This window comes from Acomys russatus, chromosome 1 (genome assembly GCF_903995435.1).
Source record: "Acomys russatus chromosome 1, mAcoRus1.1, whole genome shotgun sequence".
Classification (NCBI taxonomy): domain Eukaryota; kingdom Metazoa; phylum Chordata; class Mammalia; order Rodentia; family Muridae; genus Acomys; species Acomys russatus.
Window position 1 is genome coordinate 68,082,331 of NC_067137.1, and position 19,423 is coordinate 68,101,753.

Below are 19,423 nucleotides of genomic sequence, written 5' to 3' on the forward strand. Positions count from 1 at the left end.
TGAGTTAACCCAGAAGCAGAAAGACTCAAATGGTATATACTCACTTATATCTGCATACTAGCCCAAGGGGCATGTCCCACAAAAGCCTTCACTTACCAGGAAACTGGGACAGAGGGGAGGACATCCTATTGGGACTCTAGCTGAGAGAAGCATGGGAGAATAGCAAAGTAGAAGGATCCAGAGGATCCTAGAAACCTACAAGTAGAACATTATGATAGGCAGATTTGGGCCCAGGGGTCCCGCTCAAACTGAGAGAAACTATTTAAAGGAGAGAAGATTGATATTGGTTCATTGTTTCAGAGATCTTAGCCCATTGGTCTTGACACTTTGGGGTCAAGACAAGGTTGTCTTCATGGAAGGGGGTATAGTAAAGCAGAGCTTCTTAGGGATGCCCCCAATGACCTTTCTCCAAACCCCACCTCCTAATGTTTCCATCCCCTCCAAATGCAAACCACAGCATCCTCCTAGAGTTGTACAGCTTCCAAACCCAAGCCATACTGACAGGCTATGGTCACCACTTCATTCCATTATGAAGGCTATGAACTGACCTAGCCACATGACAAAATCTCAAATACAGTGTATGCAGTTGTGGGTCTCTCCCTATACTTCAGACACATAATCACCATGCTTAGAAGGAAGCCACAGTGGTGGTCTAACCCCAGATATCTATCTATAGTTAGAAGTCAGCCATAAACCATGGCCTAGCCTTGAAGGCACACTCAATGTTTTACATCCTTGTCAGTCACTACAGGGTGAAAATCAACCTCCTAAGCTACTGGTTGTGGCTCTACTGGAACCTATTCTAACTTTCTCACTGCTCTTATTTAAAAGGATTCTTTAGGATACAAAAACAATGTATTGGGGGGGGTGTATCCTCCTTTTTACCCCCACTGTTTTGTTGGCTCCAGTGGCTGCTTAGTCCCCCTTGTCCAACCTCTAAAATGCTTACTTTAAAGTTTGCAGTCTATTCCCCCCTCCTCTCTGGTGAATGGGGCTATGGATGCTTCCAGGCTCCGGCTCCTCATTCTCTGTTAGACTCCTCTCAAGACAGTGTCTTAGCACTGCCCAGCCTCAGCCATCATTTTTAATAAAATTTTGGGATGATGTTCTGTCTCTAAATCATGTTTACCCACCACAGTCATTCACCTTCCTTGTGGAGCAGCTGATGCTAGCTGCCCCTCTATACCAGGGTTTAGCTTTGCAGCTGTGACTCCACTCAGTAGGACAAAATGCATGATTTCTGTCTCTAGAAAACATATATTTCCATATCATCTCACATCCATAGAAACGGCTCTATGAGGTGAGCTTTTCCCCTTCTACTTCTGCTCACATATAGACAACATTCACGTAAATGAAATGGATGAGACCACAGATGAATGAGAAGATTAACACATGTTAGAAAAGAAACTCTTTACAGAACTGTCTACATGGTATTCAGCAGTGGTTTGCAAAGGCATTCCCAGGGACCAGTCTGGGTTCACTGTGTAAGACTCAGCCAGGAGGCTGGTGGACATAAATATTGGTGGGCTCCACCCTGGAGTTCTTAGTGAGTACGTCTGGGGTTTAGGGGGAGCCACTGATACTGTGTAAATCAATTCTCAGCTACTGAGTTAAAGCCCTAGACGCATGTGTATCACAACACATGGTTGCCAATTTTTCAACCTATGTGAGTCTTTCAAATTCGTTCAGTGATTAATGTGTGTTAAGAGAAGTATGAGAAGTGCAAGTTCTGACGGGAAGAAGAATGGAGGCCTACCCCTGCCTCGTCCATTCTGCAACAGTCTATAACCTCTAAGGCTACAAGATGTGAAACCGCCTCTTCCCTTCTCTCCTTCCTCGGCCCCCACTAGAACACACTTAGCTCTTAGACAACCAGAGCCTTGAAATGATCAGTCTCTACTATAGTGGGGGCAGTTTACCTTGGCTCACATTTTGATTTACTCTCAGTTCAAAACAAAATGTAGGAGAAATGATGAATGACTTAGAATGGAGAAAACGAGGAGGAGGAGGAAGAGGAGGAGGAGGAAGAGGAGAATCTCAAGCAATGATTGAAATAAATGATGCTCACAGACTCTTCCAGATTTGAATACTGTTTTGCTTGTTTGTTTGCTTTAAGATACAAATTGTTGGGCGGGATCCAAGATGGCGGCCAGCAGTGTGGACCGCCTTTGGAGGCTCCAGTGAACAATTCAGGGAATTGCACAGATTTCTGAGCCAGGAACACCGAGGTCCGAACATCACCGCAGCGGGAGTGCTCCATGGTTCGGAGGGACCAGGGTGCAGAGGACCTGCATGCTTCTGCACATGGGAGGAGCGTGGATTTTCTCTGATCGGAGTGGCAGCGGCAGAGGCAGCAGCACCAGCGGCACCAGCGGCGGTGGCTGAGGTTTGCAGCTCATAGCCTTCTGGTGGAGGCGATTGGTGTGGTGGCTGGTGGGAGTTGCTGCGGGAGAGGGGACTCGGGCCAGGATTTGGGTCCCATGGAGCCTTCGGACCCAGACTGGACTCGGCGGACAGTTCGGCCCCAGAGTCCCGGGTACTGGCCCAGCCCAGCAAGCAATTCTGCCTGAAGCACTGACTCAGCTTTGGCCACAGCTCCCCTGCTGTGGCATAGGCTTAGTGGAGCGCTTAGCTCCACACTAGGCAGCACCTCAGCTCAGCGGCAGCTCCCCTGCGGTGACACAGTCTGGGCGGAGCACTTGGTTCCACCACAGGCGCTAACTCAGAGCAGCTGCAGTTCTCCTGCTGTGGTGCAGGCTTGGCCGAGCGCTCAGTTCCACCCTAGGCGCCACCTCAGCTCAGTGGCAGCTCCCCTGCAGTGCCACAGTCTGGGCGGAGCACTTGGTTCCACCACTGGCACTAACTCAGAGCAGCCGCAGTTCTCCTGCTGTGGCGCAGGCTGGACAGAGCGCTCGGTTCCACCAGCTCTAAGACTCTGGTTGGACACAGTGTGCAGTTTGAATCCAGAATTCCTGGCTGAGATTGGTGGACAGTTCGGGCCCTGAGTCAATAACTGACCACAGCACGCACTGTGGGCCAAAAGGCCCTAGCGGAGCTTGGTGCGTAGTCCCAGCCCAAAAATTCTGGATGGACCCTTTGTGCATTTTGGGCCCAGAATCCCTAGCTGAGCTCGGCAGATGGTTCAGGCCCTGAGAATCTAGCTGAGTTCAGCCTGTGGTTCAGGCCCAGTGTTCCTGGCTGGACTTGGCAGGGAACACAGAAGGCTGTGGATACCTTGGCCTGTCCCAACGCTCATTCAGAGACCCAGAACAATTGCAGGATCCACAGCACAGGGGGCTGAAGATCACTGGCTGTGAGAGACCAGAACAACAGGGCTAACCTCCTAACATCCACACCAGTGAAGCTTTGAGCTCGCAGCTTAGGGAAATCGTGAGAAAACAAGTGAATCTATCGTCAGACACCCTCCATCCAACTCTGGAAGCTACCCAACAAAAACAAAGATGGCAAGATGTCTAAAGGACAGCGAAAAAGCATACGCAAAAAACCCCAAAACAACATGGCATCTCCAGTTCCCAGCTATCCCAAAGAAAACAACCCAGAGAACTCAAATACAATGGAAATACAAGAAGATGACCTCAACTCCTTAGTAATGAGGATGATAATGGAGGAAACAAATAAAATTCGTAATCAAATGCAGGAAGACGCAGACAAACAGGTGAGAGACATAAAAGAAGCACATAGAGTGGAACTGGAAAAATTGCAGGAAATGCAAACAACCAGATGAAAGAAATAATAAAACGGTTCAAGCACTGAAGACCTATAAAGAGGCAATGGAAGAAACTCAGGAATATACAAAAAATCAGATGAAAGAAATCAAAAAATCAGTTCAAGATCTGAAAATGAAAATGGATTCAATGATAAACACACAGACAGAAGAAAAACGAGAACGTGAGACCTCAGAGAAGAAGGCGAGCAACACAGAGGTGAGCTTTCCTAACAGAATCCAAGAGATGGAAGAACGAATCTCAGGTCTAGAAGATACAATCACAGATATTGAATCAACCATTAAAGAAAATGCCAAATCTGGAAAACTCCTGACACAAAACATCCAAGAAATTAAGGACACCATGAAAAGAAGAAATCTGAGGAGAATAGGCATTGAAGAAAGAGAAGACATCAGACTCCAGGGCCCAGAAACTATTCTCAACAAATCATAGAAGAAAATTTCCCCAATCTAAAGAAAGAGATGCCTATAAACATACAAGAGGCCTACAGAACACCAAATAGAATTGACCAGAAAAGAAAAACTGCCCGCCACATAATAATCAAAACACAAAACATGCAGAACAAAGAAAAAATATTAAAAGCTGCAAGGGAAAAGGACCAAATAACATTTAATGGTAAACCTATCAGAATCACACCCGACTTCTCAGCAGAGACCATAAAAGCCAGAAGGGCCTGGACAGAGATCCTGCAAACCCTAAGAGACCAGAGATGCCAGGCAATACTACTTTACCCAGCAAAATTATCAATAACCATTGATGGAGAAAACAAAATATTCCATGACAAAAACAAATTCAAACAGTATTTATCCACAAATCCAGCTTTACAGAAGGTACTAGAAAAAAAAAACTCCATCCCAAAGGGTCAAGCTACAACCAAAACTACCCAGGAAATAGATAACTATCCCATGGCAAAACACAACTACACAAACACTCGACTGGAAACAACATCAAAGTTAAGACTCTGAACAGTCACTGGTCATTAATATCTCTCAACATCAATGGCCTCAATTCTCCAATAAAAAGACACAGACTAACTGAATGGGTACATAAACAAGATCCAACATTCTTCTGCATTCAAGAAAACACATCTCACCCATAATGAAAGGCATTACCTCAGGGTAAAAGGTTGGAAAAAAATATTCCAAGCAAATGGTCACAAGAAGCAAGCAGGTGTAGCCATTTTAGTATCGAACAAAATAGACTTTCAACCAAAATTAATCAAAAGGGATGAGGAAGGACACTTCATACTCATTAAAGGTAAAGTCAACCAAGATGACATCACAATTCTGAACATCTATTCTCCCAATACAAGGGCACCCACATTTGTAAAAAAAATCTCCTAAAAAAGCTTAAACCACACATCGATCCCCACACAATAATAGTGGGAGACTTCAACACCCCACTCTCACTGAAGGATAAGTCATTGAAACAGAAACTAAGCCAAGAAATAACATCATTAACCAATGCCATGGGTCAAATGGATCTATCAGATATCTATAGAACCTTTCACCCAAAAAAGAAAGAATACACCTTCTCTCTGCACCCCATGGACCCTTCTCCAAAATTGATCACATCGTAGGTCACAAAGCAAGCCTCAATAGATACAAGAGGATTGAAATAATACCTTGTATCCTATCAGATCACCATGCTCTTAGGCTGCAATTCAACAACAACAGAAATAACAAAAAGCCTACACGTACGTGGAAACTAAACAACTCTCTGCTAAATGACACCTGGGTCAGGGAAGAAATAAAGAAAGAAATCAAGGAGTTTCTGAAATTCAATGAAAATGAAGAAACAACATACCCAAATTTGTGGGATACATTGAAAGCAGTGCTAAGAGGAAAATTCATAGCACTAAGTGCCTTTAAAAAGAAATTGGAAACATCGCACATAAGCATCTTAACGACACAACTGGAAGCCCTAGAAAAAAAAAGAAGCAGAGACACCCAAGAGGAGTAGACGCCTGGAAATAATCAAACTCAGGGCTGAAATTAACAAACTAGAAACTAAGAAAACCGTCCAAAGAATCAACAAAACCAAAAGCTGGTTTTTTGAGAAAATCAACAAGATAGACAGACCATTAGCCAAACTAACTAAAAGGCAGAGAGACAGTATTGAAATCAACAAAATCAGAAATGAAAAGGGAGACATAACAACAGACACTGAAGAAATTCAAAGAATCATAAGATCCTACTTTGAAGGCATATACGCCACAAAATTTGAAAACCTAAGGGAAATGGACTATTTTCTTGAACAATTTCACTTGCCAAAGTTGAATGAAGAACAGATAAACAAGCTAAATAGTCCCATTTCCCCTACAGAAATAGAAGCAATCATCGATGGTCTCCCAACCAAAAAAAGCCCAGGGCCAGATGGTTTCAGTGCAGAATTCTACCAGACCTTCAAGAGCGAGCTAATACCGATACTCTTCAAGCTACTCCAAAAGATAGAAATGGATGGAAAATTACCAAATTCATTCTATGAGGCCATAGTCTCATTGATACCTAAACCTCACAAAGACTCAACAAAGAAAGAGAATTTCAGACCAATTTCTCTTATGAATATAGATGCAAAAATACTAAATAAAATACTTGCAAAACGAATACAGGAACACATCAAAGATATCATTCATCATGACCAAGTAGGCTTCATCCAGGCATGCAGGGATGGTTTAATATATGGAAATCCATCAATGTAATCCACCATATAAACAAACTGAAAATAAAAGACCACATGATCATCTCCTTGGATGCAGAGAAAGCATTTGATAAAATTCAACACCCATTCATGTTTAAAGTTTTAGAGAGATCGGGGATACAAGGCACTTTCCTCAACATAATAAAGGCTATATACAGCAAGCCAATAGCCAAAATCAAAGTAAATGGTGAGACACTCAAGGAAATTCCTCTAAAATCGGGAACAAGGCAAGGCTGCCCACTCTCTCCATATCTCTTCAATATAGTACTCGAAGTTCTAGCCAGAGCAATAAGACAACAAAAGGCTATCAAGGGTATCCAAATGGGAAAGGAGGAATCAAATTATCCCTATTTGCAGATGATATGATAGTGTACATAAGGGACCCTCAAAATTCCACCAGAGAACTCCTAAAGCTGATAAACACCTTCAGCAAATTGGCTGGATACAAAATTAACTCAAAAAAGTCTGTAGCTTTCCTATACACAAATGACAAGCTTGCAGAGGAAGAAATTAGGAAAACCACACCCTTCACATTAGCCACAAGCAATATAAAATATCTAGGAGTTACCCTAACTAAGCAAGTGAAGGACTTGTATGAAAAAAATTTCAAAACTCTGAAGAAAGAGATTGAAGATGACCTGAGAAGATGGCATGATCTTCCTTGCTCATGGATCGGGAGAATTAACATAGTAAAAATGGCCATCCTACCAAAAGCAATCTACAGATTCAATGCAATCCCTATCAAAATACCTACACAATTTTTTAAAGACATTGAAAGTTCAATTCTGAACTTCATATGGAAAAACAAAAACCCCAGAATAGCTAAAACAATCTTGTACAATAAAAGGTGCTCTGGAGGAATCTCCATACCTGATCTCAAACTGTACTATAAAGCAATAGTAATTAAAACAGCATGGTACTGGCACAGCAACAGGCTGGTTGATCAGTGGAATCGAATCGAAGACCCAGATATGAATCCACACACATATGGTCACTTGATTTTTGACAAAGAAGCCAAATCCATTCAATGGAAAAAGGATAGCATCTTCAACAAATGGTGCTGGTCTAACTGGAGGTCTATGTGTAAAAAAATGAAACTGGACCCATATTTGTCACCTTGCACAAAACTCAAATCCCAGTGGATTAAAGACCTCAACATAAAACCAGAGACACTAAGCCACTTAGAGGAAAAAGTGGGAAGGAGCCTGGAACATATTGGCACAGGAGACAACTTCCTGAACAGAACACCAACAGCCCAGGCCTTAATGTCAACCATTAATAAATGGGACCTCATGAGGCTGAGAAGCTTCTGTAAGGCAGGAGACACTGTCAAGAGAACAAAGTGACAGCCTACAGACTGGGAAAAAATCTTCACCAATCCTACATCTGACAAAGGTCTAATATCCAAAATATATAAAGAATTCAAGAAATTAAACACCACCAAACTGAATAACCCAATTGAGAAATGGGGCTTGGAACTAAACAGAGAATTCTCAACAGAGGAGTATCAAATGGCTGAGAAACACTTAAAGAAATGCTCAACCTCCTTAGTCATCAGGGAAATGCAAATCAAAACGACACTGAGATTCCATCTTACACCCATCAGAATGGCTAAGATCAAAAATTCAAGTGACACCACATGCTGGCGAGGATGTGAGGAGAGAGGAACACTCCTTCATTGCTGGTGGGAGTGCAAACTTGTACAACCACTTCGGAAATCTATCTGGTGCTTTCTCAGAAAGCTAGGAATAGGGCTTCCTCAAGACCCAGCTATTCCACTCCTTGGAATATACCCAGAAAATGCTCTACCATACAACAGGGACATATGCTCAACCATGTTTATAGCAACCTTATTCATAAAAGCCAGAACCTGAAAACAGCCTAAATGCCCCTCAGTCAAAGAATGGATAAAGAAACTGTGGTACATTTACACTATGGAATACTACTCAGCTATTAAAAACAAGGAAATCCCGAAATTTGCAGACAAATGGAAGGCACTAGAAATGATCATAATGAGTCAGTTAACACGGAAGCAAAAAGACTCACACGGTATATACTCACTTATAATTGGGCACTAGCCCAAAAGGCATTTTCCACAAAAGTCTTCACTTACCAGGAGATTGGGATTTAATCTGAGGACATTCTACTAAGACTCTAGGTAAGAGAAATATAGGTGATGGGGAAATAGAAATAAATAGAAATAGCTGGTTAGTTTTTTGTTAACTTGACACAAACAGGAGATTTTTGGGAAGAAAGACGTTTGATGGAGAGACCTTCTCTGTCAGACTGAATGTCTGTGGGGCATTTTCTGTAATTGCTAAGTGACGTGAGAGGACCGTGCCCTGTGAGCAGTGCTTTCCTTAGGTGGGTCAGCCTAGGATGTATAAGAGGTGAGTGAGCCAGGAGCAATAAGCCAGTAAGCAGTCTTCCCCCACTGTCTCCATTTCAGTTCCTGCCTCCAAGATCTTGTCCTGACTTCCTAGTCTGGCTTTCCTCTGTGACCAGCTTTAACCTGTAAGCCAAATAAAGCTTTTCCTCCTCTGGTCTCTCTTGTTCATGGTGTTGTTCACAGCAATAGGAACCAAACCAAGACACAAACCTACAAATACATATGCAGTATTCTCCCCACCCCCATGCCACTTTGACCCCTGCTTATTTGCCATTGTCAGTCTATTCTAGAGAGTATGTTCTCATGAAGGAATCACTGGGCAGTTGTCTTTAGCACCCTGAAAGGGCTTCTTATTCCCACTGCACCTAATTCCATAGCGTGTTATGGAATCCAGGAGCCACAAGCCCCATGTGGCTATTGAAATGTAGATGGATAATCAATATTTAGATGAAAATCTAAAGTGTGAAATGAGTTTTAGATTTAATTTCTAGAGCAGAAAAGAAGTGGAAAACATCTCTTTTATTTTTATATATTATTTTTATTTTTGGAAAACATTTCATTAGTAATTTTTCTGTTATATGCTATTAAGGCAATGTTTTAAACATGGATTTGAAAAGATATATTATTATTAAGTTTATCTGTTTTTTTTTGTTTTCTTCAAATATGAATCTTAGAAAACAAACATCATGCATGAGTCCTATGGTTCATTTCCGTAGTCTGTTGCTCTTCTAGGTGAAGTTCCTCAGTTTGCCTTCCATCGCCCCTTGCAGAGCTCTTTAATTGTGCTCCTTCAGCAACTCTGGTCTCCCGACTTATCTGGACACCTACTTCTCATCTGAACACACCCAAAGGAAAGCTCCTCAGTTCATTTTAGTATCTGCAACTCTACCTCAGGCTTGCCGTGTCTGCAACTCTACCTCAGGCTTGCCGTATCTGCAACTCTACCTCAGGCTTGCCGTGTCTGCAACTCTACCTCAGGCTTGCCGTGTCTACAACTCTACCTCAGGCTTGATGTGTCTGTAACTCTACCTCAGGCTTGCCGTGTCTACAACTCTACCTCAGGCTTGCAGTGTCTGCAACTCTACCTCAGGCTTGCCGTGTCTGCAACTCTACCTCAGGCTTGCCGTGTCTGCAACTCTACCTCAGGCTTGCCGTGTCTGCAACTCTACCTCAGGCTTGCCGTGTCTGCAACTCTACCTCAGGCTTGCCGTGTTTGCAATTCTACCTCAGGCTTGCCGTGTCTGCAACTCTACCTCAGGCTTGCCGTGTCCCTGACCACCGTGCTCTTCTTTCTTTCATTTCAATAGATTTTTCCTTCCTGCCTCTTCCATGAAATCTTACATTTTCCAACAAAGGCAATCCATCTGCCTATTATTAACTTTCTAAATATTCCAGATTGGTCACATAGCTGGCAGTGTTATTTCTGGTTATTAATGAACACTGTTTCATTCTTTCATTAAGCAGCATTCACTGGACACCTCCTGGAGGTCAGGCACTGTGATAGTCATTGGGGATATGTAATAATGTCAGCACGCAGCTACGATGATGTGTGGAATGTGTGGGATGACGTCAGTAGGAACATATGCGCTAAACCAATGCTCTCCTGCCCTCAGACCCAGGAGGATTCTCTGCTTGCAAACACCTTCTGTGGAAGGATTTAAATGCAGTGCTCATATAACACAACTTTTCCGGCTTGGAACATGAAACCACTTGACTCCATATTAAACATTTCCCCTCTCCTATGCTTTGTATATTTCCTTATGTTTCTCTGGCTACCTTAAAAACTCCATTTGTCTTCATATTTTCCTGTTCCTTGCTAACCTAGAGTTAAGCACTGTATTTTGTGTGCGTGCACGCATGTGCGTGTGCCTTTGCATGTGGCTCATTTGTTTCCAGAATGATGTGGATACCACTCTAGTTTCCACCTAGAGAAGAGGAAATGGAGGCTCAGGGAAGTTCATCAACTTAACGAAAGCAAACAGGTAACGAGTCGGGACTCAAACTCAGACAGCCTTGTTCTAGAGCAGAGGGGGGATGTGAGCTGGACCTGTGGAGACACCGGATGCCAAGAGAGAGGAGCTGCCCCAAATGAAGCCCGTTCAGAAAAGGGAGCTCTGAAGTAAGAGAGGGAAGAGGATTATTACAGACTACTCAATGTTAGCCCTAGGGGAATACGAAGCTATGGACCTTTAATCTTTCTAGTACTAGTGAATAGGCTTTTCTACTATTTGTAGTCAGGGTCTTGGTGGAGAAATTTAAACACAATTGTGTAGAGTTTTATTTGAGTATAAGCAAAATCATAAATCATTGTAAAAGCCCATCTCTAGAGAGAATCTCAGAAGAGACCTTGGCTCTTTGTAACTGTAATGCGTTCATTACCTTAGTAAGTATTCTCTGCTAAATTACAGCGAGAACCTCTGATCACAAAGGTCTATACCTGGAGCCATAGTTACCTTGAGCAGATTAAGCCATTTCCTCTATAAGGGAAGTAGTACAGTGCCTGACTATCCATACATGAAAGAGTTATTAAATATGATCCTTTTAGATGCAACATGAGTTTTGGTTCAATATCCTGCGTTGGAAATGCATGCTTGTTTTAGCCCTTTTCAAAGCTTACTAAAAATGAACCTGTGCAGATGTTGTGCATGCTGTCACAGTCTCTGGGTTCACATGTGCACCAGCCCTATTGTGTCTCAATGACATTATTTCCTTAGATTTCTGTCCCCCGCCCCCACACCTCTCCTTCTTAGAATCTTTCTACCTCTTCTTCCATATAGATCCCTGACCCTTGACAGGAAGAGTTTGATGGCGATATCCCATTTGTGGCTGAATGCTCTAAAGCCTCTCTGTGTACATTGTTCAATTGTGCATCTCTGTGTTAATTGCCATCTACTCTAACAATAAGCTTCTCTGATGAGGGTTGAGAATTACTCTAATCTATGGGTATAGCAATATGCCATTAGGCATAATTTATTGGTGCGTTCCTTTATCAGAATAATAGTAATAGATTTCCCTGAGGGACCATGACATGTTTAGTCTCAGGTTCTTGATCATTTTGGCAGTGTCAGATATGGGCTACATCTCAAGGAGTGCCTTAAGTTCAAACAAAATGTGACTGGTTACACCTGTAACACTTGTGTCATCATTGCACCAGTATGTCTTGTGTGTAGGTTGCTGATATAGGTCATAGGATTTGTTACTAGGTGATACTGGTGATTATTTTTATGCAGTGTAACTTCCAGTAACATGGATGTTAGTCAGTAGGAGTGAAGCTTTTAGTTGTACACCAACTCAATTTCCCCATGTTTAATGGTATAAGCAAGCTATATCTTCAATAATAGGGCCTTACCATCTATCTGCACAGGTTCAAGTCATACAAAGTCCCAGCAAGGAGAAGGGAAAGTAGACACAAAGCCCTACCTCTAAACAAGAAAGTATTTACAACTGACATCTTCCAAGAAAGAGAAAGTCAAATTTTTTTTTTCCGATAGAGTGTCACTGGGTACATCATCCAAACTCTAGGGCATACCACATGCCCAGATGTAGCTGGCCAACACAAAATAGAATTCATGTTTTTGTGTGTAGTTTTTGGTTTGTTTTGGTATTTTTGTCTTTTTGTTTCCTTGTGTTGATTTTTGAGAGAGAGAGAGAGAGACAGACAGACAGACAGACAGATAGACACAGACAGAGAGAGACAGAGACACAGAGACAGACAGAGATAGAGAAAGACAGACACAGAGACAGAGAAACAGAAAGATACAAAGACAGAGAGAAAGACAGTGAGAAAGAGTATGAAGTTGGATGGGGAGGGGATAGGAAGGATCTTGGAGAAATTGGAGTAGAAATAACATCAAAATATATTGTATGAAGAAAAAGTATAAATTAAAGCAAGCTTACTAAAATGACAGCATGTATATTTTGGTTCTATTGGTTTAGATCTATTTCTCATTTTTTTCCTTCTCCCTGTTCTAAGGTGGAAGGTCTGATCCCTGCAAAGCTTCTGTGACTCCCAGGATACGATAAGTCAATAAGAAAATGAAGTGGTAGGTGAGGAACTGAAGGTGGTAAAAAGAAAGAAGCCAGGTGCCCCTCTCCCGTTTGCCTCAAGTAGAGTGTCTGCTGGTGGCTGTTTCTCTTCTGAGGCTCCATCTGCCCACCACATCTGCAATTTCCACTCTAACTACAAGGATGATTTTAACACGTCCTTCCTTTGTCTAGCCAATCTGGGGTTGTGGCTCTACTGCTAATCTCTGGGTTGCCTCACAGGACTTCTGTCGGATCCTACACAGACTTAGCATCTGACTAACTAATTCCTTGCATTAACTCCCCTTTGTTTCAAATACTCAGAGTGGGTGTATTCTCCTGGTTGGGCCCTGACTAATAGAGTTAGAAGAATTATAAATGAGTGTAAAGCCATAAGGACAAAGAAGACAGAGCAGGAAATTATAGCTGTGCAACACCAATAAACTTTTGTGCAACAGAAATCAATAAAGGAAACGGATGGAGGGCAGTATTAGTAGAGCAGAGATTACACCCTTCTCTGTACCCAAGAAAGAAAAGCACCTAAAGAGGGAGGCAACAGCAAAAGGGCCTTGTGACCCTTTTGGAAAACCTTAGAAAATCAGATACTGTGAATAGCATTAAATGTGAATGGAAAAAACTGAGTTCTTGGAAGTGTCTATATGACTCCCGCTCACCTCACTGAACACCTTATGGCTTACTGCCGGGAGATTGAACTAGGACAGCTCCAGATCTGGAGCAGGAAAGTGAAATATGGTGATGGTGTGACCTTCTGCCTTCTCTGCCATATACAACTGTGAGTAAAAAAATAAATTCAAAGGAAAAGTACTGTCTAATAAAAAAAGCCAGATGAGCACTTGGGGAGGCAGAAGCAGGCGATTTGCTGTGAGTTTGAGGCCAGCCTGGCTTACAAAGCAAATCTAGGACAGCCAGGGCTACACAGAGAAACCTTGTCTCAAAAGAAAAATAAATGAATGAATGAATGAATGAATGAATAAATAAATAAATGTATTTTTAAAAACAAAAAAGCCAGATGATTATAAATAATCCCACTTTTAACAAGCATCATCATGATATTTATAGGACACAATAGTGAAGAAACTTATTGACACATCTTAGAAGAAATAATAGCGATGACTAACCATATAGAGAACTGAAGAATGCAAAGAGAAATTAAGGAAAACAAGCCGTCAAGTATCTCGTGGTTCAGCAATAAACAAACTGCATTGCCAAACAATGAAACAGATGATAAGTGACATTGGTGGGGTAGGTTTTTATCAAAATAGGGTGAAGGGTGTAAGTATCATGAATAATTTTTAAAGATGATAAATTAGGACAGCATGCTGAATTCTTTCCAAATTCCTGCTGTTCCTCTCCCAGTCTCTGGGAGCTGCTAGTAAAGTTGCATATGAACAGGCATGCAGCTGTGTAATTCCAATCACCACTGCCATTGGATGTGACTGTTTCCTTCCCTCCCTCCCTCCCTCCCTTCCTCCCTCCCTCTCTTTCTTTCTCCTTCCCTCTCTCTTTCCCTGTCTGTCTGAGTCCCTTCTTCTTGTAAGGCTACAAATCATTTTGAATTTGGAGCCTCCATGAGTTTAGTATGGCTGCACCATGGTGAATTATATCTACAGAGACCCTATCTCCAAAGACCACCTTTGGAGCTTCCACAAAGGATGTGACTGGGATGGAGGACTTGTTGAGGCCAGTACAATCAGGATGAGCAAAATATTTAGAACTGTGGGAGTGGATTTTAAAAGAAGCAGCCAAAAGCCCAAAGTCTTTTTACATCTGGGAGCAGAACTGGCAGTTGTGAGTGAATGGTGCTTCTTTGTGTAAGGCTGGGAACGGACACGAAGGCCCGCAGCATAGTGACACCTAGGTCCTCCCTGTCCTCTCGGGGCACATCATTCCTCTACTTCTGCTTGGTTAGGGATGGTCAAATGAGTAGTTCTGAACCTTACTTCAGACTCAGTAGAAGCAACATGAGACCACTGAGCTCTCCACTGTGCCACATAGAGGGGAATCTCACTAAAGCAGAGTTTCTGTGAGCACAGCGTAGCATTAACATGTCCTAAGTGGTTCCCAGGCCCCAAATCCATGCCTTTAAATCCTCACCCCTCTAAGGTGTTAGTTAAGTGGTGGAGTCTTGGGGGTGAGTAGTGTGAGGCTTTCATGAATATGGTTAAGGTGCTTATAACAATGACCCCAGGGTGCTATCTTCTTCCACTATGTGAATACCTGAAGTGTTGTCTATGAATGAGGAAACAGGCTTCTACTAGAGAGCAGATATGGAACCTGTGGGGCAAACAAACTTGTAGAATCCAGTGCCCATAACTGAAAACTTTCTTTTGATTACAAGGACCTGGTTTACAGTATTTGATTACAGCAGCCTAAATAAACTATCATATCTTCTCATATTGGACATGAGGTAGGGTGAGAAGATTCTTTGTGTAATCTCCTGAGATTCAGGCTTGTTACAATCTCACCTGTTTTGACTGACACAAGACTTAAGAGTATTGTTTAAAATTTGTACAATGAACACTTATAGTTTTGACGAATCAAACAGTGAATGAGACTAACTTAAGAAATAAGATATGAGGCCACTGAGCATTGGCTATTCCAGCAGGCTGCTCTGTGGTGCCGTGTCCTCTAAGAGCATTGAACATAAATGTACATGCCTACACTGTTGTTTTCTGGTGTTTTCCCGTGTGCCTTTGGCATCATGGTTTGAAGTGTGATACATTGAATTAATCTTAAATTGTGGATATGGCTTATTTCCCACAATATCTCATGTGCTGGAGAAAAGTAAAACAAAAGGGTTTGTTTCATGAAATCTAGTCTTTTCTTTCTGACCTCTATTTGTGTCTAATCCTTTCCTTTGCAAATGAAGAACAAAGGATGATAAAAACTTAATTCCAGTTCTTCCTTCAAAAATATTTTTTCCTCTCTGGAAATGATCAGTTGAGTTATTTGGTATGAATTTATTTCTATTTTAAAATGTTTTATGCTATATTTGCATTGCCTTAAAGTATTTATTATAAAGAATAAATTATAACCTTTATATTGTCCACTTGGTTCTAGTAGATTGACTTCATCCAGTTGACACATTCAGCATGGCTCATGAATCTGGTTGTGAATATATCTTAGATGCCGTTTTTTAATTACAAATACAAATAGCCATTATATATATATATATATATATATATATATATATATATATATATATATATATATATAATTAACTCACTTAGTAGCTGGATTCTAATTTTCAACTTTTTGGTTGATATCAATCTTTGTATATAATCATTATAGGAAAGGTGTGGTCAAGTTATGGGTGAAAAAATCATGCTAAAATGAATATGTTGAAAGTGATATAATTGGTGAAAGACCTTTACAAATGCCATTAGAGACTGAATGGAAATTACACATTTTAAAGGTGCCATTCTTATTAGCCAAGAACTTGGTATATGAAAGTTTATCGTGAGAGAATAACATATAATTTATTTATTTTTTTACATATAATTTAAAATAAAGATATAATGCAATCCTCTAAATGCTTTATTTCTTATCAAATGATAGGTTAGATTGAAAGCAGAAGTTTGCTTGGGTTCAGTCACTGCTTTTGTAGCAAGAATGCCTCATGTGTGAATCTCTGTACTTCTACCAGCAAGAACTACGATAATCTTAAGAGGGCTTTCCAATTGGAAATGTTGTCAGTTATTTCCGAAAAATACCTTTGAGAATCTTCATGAATAGACAACATGTATTCACTAGGTTTCTATGAAGTGTTCCAGTTTCCCTTCTTAATTTATAATCCTCAAAACACTTTTAACAAAAGAACAAAGCAACTTTTTAAACAAAGAAGGAACTCTTTTCCTACAGACTATAAGGGAAAAGAGCCCAGCATTTTCGCCTGTTCCTGTTCATTGACTGAGTGGTCTCTTGCAAAATAAGTTCTACAGATATTGGTCTTAGACTGTGAATAGGGTGTTTATTCAGTACACCTTCTTTGTTGTGCAGGCCACTTGCCATTTACCATTCAGTTCTCTGCCAGGACACCTGCAGGGGTGGTATTGTCCCTCTCTCTTCAAGGTAGGCAAGGGCATGTGACCAATCCCAATTAACGAATGTTACTTTCATGGATGTCTTGATATATAGTAAAGAATATATAAGGCCCGAGTTACGTGGTAAATGTATTTTAAGCAATACACAATTCAAGTCCAGCCCAAGGAAAAGAGTTGGCCTTTGGTTGGTCTTAATGAGGTTCTTCAAAGAGTGGGAGACTCAGGAGAGCATGGCCAGCCTGGACCCTGCATGCTAGGTACCGAATATGCACTGCTGGATAGATGAGTGAGGACTGTGGGAATGATGGAGTGATCATAATTTTAGTGTCACACTTAATTTAAATTGTTCTTATTTCCCTCAGGTTATTTGAACACAAGGAAATCATGCTTCACTAAGAAGAAAAATGTATTACTCAGTAAGACTAGCAGCAATATCCTGGCTTTTCATAGAAGACTAGAGCAATCTAAAGAGAGGTCAGTAGGCTTTGCCTTCCTCTGAAACCCCTAAGGAGATGGTCTAGAGGTCACTGTCTGTCATTTGTGTAAAGTCTTGATTTTCTTCTTTTGTTTTGGATTAAATTCTTGAAACTGTTGAAAATTTGCATTCTACCCAAATTCAAATGTTGACACTCCAACCACCAATGTGCAGTACTTAAAAGTAGACTGTGGGAAACCCTGCCTTAAAAAACCAAAACCAAACCAAACCAAACCAAACCAAAACAACAACAACAAACAAAATAAAAGTGCACTATGGGAAGTGATATGTTCACTTGGAGTCATAAGGGTTGAATCCATCTTTATGGAATTAATAACTTTATAAGAAAAGTAAGAGGCTGCAGAGTGAGCTAGGACAAGGACTTGCAGTGAGAACTGAGTGGACCTCTACCTTGGTCTTGAATTTCCTAGCTTCCCAAACCGCAAGAAACAAATGTCTTTTGTTTAAGCTGTGCTATTTTATTATGACAACTTTGAGGTTCAGTCACAAGCCAAATCCTATTGTCTCAGCTATAAAGGTGATATTTGCATGTAAAAGTCACTACCTTTTTCTTGCTTTTATCAATCATTCTGAAATTCTGCATGGTTTGCCGGATGGCTCAGGGAGTAAAAAGTACTTGCCACCACGGCTGATGACCTGATTTCATTCCTGGAACTCACATAGTGGAAAGAGAAAACCCAATTCCATAAGTTGTCTGCTGAGTCCCATAATTGTGCCCCATAAGTATGCCATGGCATCTCATGCCTGTGCACCCTCACAAACACACACACATTAAATGTTAAGGGGCGGGGAATAGGGTGAAAGATGGAGGGAGGGAGAAACAGGAGGATACAAGTGAGGGGATAGCAATTGAGATGTAATCTGAATAAATTAATTAAATAAAAAAGAAAATAATGGTGACTATGTTCAGAGGCTATCATGCTATACAACAACATATAATGAATATAGTGTAAAAAAGCATTAAGTCACAAAAATTTGAAATCGTCTAATTGGCAACAAAATGATTCTCAAGTGCAATAACTGCTAATCAGAAAGTCAAGTACTATGTGTGCTTTCATATACCTGAAAATAAAAAGTTCTACCTTAAAAAAAAAAATGAAAATTTAAATTCAGAGGCCTCTTTGGGTAAATTAAATAAAATGTCCACCAGATGACCAGTCTCATTCATCAAGTAGTTCCCAGCTGAGGAAGCAATCATTTGTTCGACCACAAAATTAGTGTTGCAACATTTGCTAGTAGGCTGCAACATATCCTGCTGTTGTTTTTGAGTTTTATATAAAGCAAATGTATGGAAACAAGCACTATACACTCAAAACCTCAAATTTCAAAACACAAAGTTCACTAACTTAGCCATAGCTTCAACTTCTCAAAATATGCTATAATTTTCCCCAGGGAAGACTTTACCAATTGGTTATCCAATACCGAATGGTCAAACCTGAACACATATGCACAGGTAGCACTATGCAGACTGAGAAGGGAGGATTTAGTGTATTTATGTATTTAGAAAGACACACACACGCACACGCGCGCGCGCGCACACACACACACACACACACACACACACACACACACACACACACACACACGCATGCACACACCCCACAAAACAACAATTAAAGAAAAAGAGCCCGTGATTTGAAATTGAGCATGATGGAGGAGTACATAGGGCCATTTGGAGGGGAGAAAATGAAACCCACAAAAGGTCTATGGTGATCATATTAAACATCACAGTTTTCTTATTTTTGATTTAGCTTTTTTTACTTTGTTTTCATTCCTGGTAGAGAAGTTTAATACATTGTTCTAGATTTTTATCTTTCCTAAAGCATTTTCATGGAAATACAGCATTTTGCCTTGGCAACATTTATTTCTGTAACAGGAATAAATTCTTTAAACACCATTAAAAGTTCACTTGAAATAAAAAATGCTGACTACTAGACAGCAATTTGTTATGTACAATGCCAAATGAAAAGCTGCTGTCATAATTCATTAGATAACGTTTAGTTTT

General features: G+C 40.9%; 1 protein-coding gene across 4 annotated transcripts in view; it reads right to left on the bottom strand.

Moving 5' to 3' along the window:
• The window catches only part of Slc25a21 (solute carrier family 25 member 21), a 526,752-nt gene that overhangs the window by 200,388 nt on the left and 306,941 nt on the right, over positions 1 to 19,423 (bottom strand). The gene's annotated exons all lie outside the window — the stretch shown is intronic.